The sequence below is a fragment of the Nicotiana sylvestris genome, chromosome 4 (genome assembly GCF_000393655.2).
Source record: "Nicotiana sylvestris chromosome 4, ASM39365v2, whole genome shotgun sequence".
NCBI lineage: Eukaryota > Viridiplantae > Streptophyta > Magnoliopsida > Solanales > Solanaceae > Nicotiana > Nicotiana sylvestris.
In genome coordinates this window covers 55,571,024-55,574,687 of record NC_091060.1, presented here as the reverse complement: position 1 = coordinate 55,574,687, position 3,664 = coordinate 55,571,024, and the positions used below count along the sequence as shown (strand labels likewise).

The 3,664-nt window shown below is 41.6% G+C and overlaps 1 non-coding gene across 1 annotated transcript; it reads left to right on the top strand.

Annotated features, from left to right (window-relative positions):
* The first annotated feature begins 2,389 nt into the window (after positions 1-2,389).
* Positions 2,390-2,496, top strand: LOC138890965 (small nucleolar RNA R71). The gene has a single exon (XR_011407327.1). It is a non-coding gene; the product is annotated as a small nucleolar RNA R71 (small nucleolar RNA).
* The last annotated feature ends 1,168 nt before the right edge of the window (positions 2,497-3,664 follow it).

Below are 3,664 nucleotides of genomic sequence, written 5' to 3'. Positions count from 1 at the left end.
TTCCTATAGTCCATACAAATTCTCCAACCTGTGACGATTCTTGTAGAGATCAGCTCGTTGTTATCATTTTTTACCACCGTCATACCACACTTCTTAGGAACACATTGCACCGGGCTAACCCAGTTGCTGTCAAAGATGGGGGGAAATGATTCCCGTATCTAACCACTTAATGATCTCCTTCTTCACCATTTACTTCATGTTGGGGTTCAGCCTTCTCTGGTGCTCCCTGGAAGGTTTGTGCCCCTCTTCCAGTAGAATTTTATGGATACAATATGCTGGGCTGATCCCCTTCCACCAAATAGCAGTCTTGCACTCCGTGAGTACCTGCAAAAATTGTTGTACCTGCTCATCTAACAAACAGGATGGGATAATAACAGGTAATGTGGAGTTAGGTCCTAGGAACACATACCTGAGATGGGCGGGCAGTGGCTTCAAGTCCAGTTTTGGTGGTTCTTCTATGGATGGCTTGGCCGGAGGAGTTTCTCTCTTTTCTAAGTGCAAGGGCTCGAATTCAAGTGATCTCTCCCAAAAGCCTCTGCCCTCAAGAGCCAACACCCATTCTGTCAATTCTTCCCAATTCACCTCATCTAAATTCATAAGACATGCAGCAAGAGGATCCTCAATAGTCAATTTCTCATCATCCTCTTCCACAATTATATCCACGGCATCAATAAGAGAATAATTGGCGAATTCACTTGGTCGCCTCATAGATTTATGCACGTTGAATGTTATCTCCTCATCGTTCAACCTCATCTTGAGCTCCCCAGTTTCACAATCAATGAGGGCTCGCCCTATGGCTAAGAACAGCCTTCCTAAAATTATGGGAATTTATTCATCCACTCTACAATCCAGAATCACAAAATCTGCAGGGAACACAAATTTCCCTACCTATATCAACACGTCATCTAAATTACCTGAGGGTCTTTTCACAGTTCTATCAGCCAGCTGCAATAATACAGACGTAGTTCTAGCTCTTCCAATCCCCAACCTCTATTAGATCGCCAGCGACATAAGATTTATGCTAGCCCCTAAATCACATAGTGTCTTGGCAAAGGCAAAGTTACCAATGGTGCAGGGAATTATGAAACTCGATAGATCAAACAACTTTTCAGCAGCTGGTCTAGTCATCACAACACTGCAAGTCTAAGTTAGAGTCACTATGGCCAAGTCTTGGAAGTTGAATTTTCGGGACATCAAGTCCTTTATCATTTTTGCATAACCAGGTATCTCCTTCGAAGCATCAATCAATGGAATATTTACCTGAATTTGTTTCAACATCTGCAAGAATTTCTTGTATTGTTCATCTTTCTAATATTTGGCCAGCCTCTATGGGAATGCTGCTGGAGGTCTCTTCTTCCCAGTCATTTGGGTCTTCTCTTTGTCATACACCACCTCAACTACCAGTTCCTGGGCTGTCTCAGCTTTTTTCTCATCCTCAACTTGTGTATTGGTTTCTTCCTGGGCAGGCTGTACTGTTCCCTCTATCGGTTTTACTGAATCATCTAGCTCAATGGACACTGGTACAAGTGTCTCAGCCTGTCTGCTTTCTTGAGCCCTCTCTTGCTCCAAGTCTAGGTCTCTGCCATTACGTAGACTTACTGCCATCAGCTACTTTGGGCCTTGATCTTTTGGATTTACCTGAGTGCCTGCAGGAAATGTCCTATGAGGATCATTGCTGACTCATGTGTATCTACTCTTTCACTCATTTTCGCATTTGACCCAATAACCTGATGCATCATTGCCTCGAGTCTAGCAAACACATCTTCCTGTCTCCTACCATGTTCCTGCTGAGGAGGATGATAACCCTGCTGTTGATTTTGGTTGTTGTACCCCTGTGGCCTTTGGTAGGGCTCCACATTATTGTGAGTTCGCTTAGCTCCTATATTTCCATTGTTGTGTTATGGCTGGACTAGCCTGTATGGCTGATTCTGTTGGCCCCAATTCTGTCCACCCTATCTTTGGCCTCCATAATTAGACACATATTTCATATCCTTAGGGTAATGATTATGACACTTTCTGCATTCCACTGGCTACCAATTGTCTAACTAATACAAGATATGCATAAGCCCCCATTGGTTGTATCTACAATGTGCACCTGCTGCTTTTGCCCTGACTTTTCCACCTTTTTCGTGAGTATGCTCATTTGTGTCATTAAGGTGGCATATTTTCAGCAAGAGTGTTGGCTGGATCTAAGGCCAATGAGTGAACTACTGGAGTGATAGGTGCATTTCTGGTTGTCCACTCCAAATTTTGTGCCATCTTGTCAAGTAGGATCTTGCTTTCTCTCCATGATTTGATCAAGAATGCTCTACCACGTGAAGTATCAACATTAGCCTTCACACTATTTGTCAAACCCATGTAAAACCACTACCCCAACATTTGCTCTGTAATACCGTGGTGCGAACATATAACCAACATCCCTTTGAATCGTTCCCATGTTTCTTGAAATGTTTCCATTAGTTTCTGTCTGAAGCTCAAAATTTCATCAATTTGTTGAGCAGTCTTGTTGGGTGGATGAAACTTATTCACAAATTGCTTGGTTAATTCCTCCCAAGTCGTGATGGAATTAATACGGAGTGAATTTAGCCAAGTCTGGGCAGCTTCTATCACTGAGTATGGAAACAACAACAACTTTATTGCTTCCTGAGTTGTGTTGGGCTGCCTTTGAGTTTTGCAGATTAACAGGAAATTCTTCAATTGTTGTTGAGGATCTTTAATGTATGACCCCGAAAATAGTCCCTTGTTTTGCAACAAGTACAGCATGTTGTTTGTGATTTGAAAAGATTCAGCATGTATCGGCGGGACTAATATCTCTGTGGCCAAATTCTCTTATGTGGGTTGCGCCCAGTCATATAGAGGAGCTTCTGGAACAAGAAGCTCCGCTACCTGCACAGTCAGGTCTGCCACGTTATCCCCATTGTTGTTTCTATTATTTACCTACTCTGCCATGTCTGGTTCAGGTTGTTCAATTGATTGTTGTTGTTTGTTTTTCCGGTAGGCCCGATTCAAGGCCTTGAAAACTTTCTCAGGATCTGATAATGCTTCAAACACTTCACCAGTTCTCGATGAGTTTCTAGGCATGCACATGTACAACCAAGTTAACAAACATTAAAATTTCAATATATTGATTGAAAATAAAGAAAACTGACTACACTAAGAATTTTTTGTATGTCTATCAGCTGTAATTGATAACACCATTAATTCCTCGGCAACGTCGCCAAAATTTGATCACGCCCAACTATGCCTTATAAAAAGGACAAAGCGAACGTTGCAAATATAATCCGGGTATTTAGCATAGAGTCGAATCCCACAGGGAATTAACCTACCAATTACCTTTGTCAGACTCACTGAATTCTCCGTAATCAACTTCCCAGATATTTTGAATAACACTTGGTGATATTTCTACTAACTATAACTGAATAAAATTAAGTAAATTAAAAGCTAACTATGACCGAGTTGTAAACAAATAAAAGGAGGATCTAAGGCTGTGATTTTCCCTATTGATGGAATCCCATCCTATTATGTTTCATATAGATTTGCCTAATCATCTCTATCGATCATGATCACTCTCACTACCGTAACTCTCTCCCGAGTAATTATGACAATTTACTAGACGCACTCTCCCGAGTTACACTAGCTGGCTTTTATTACATCTCACTTAGAT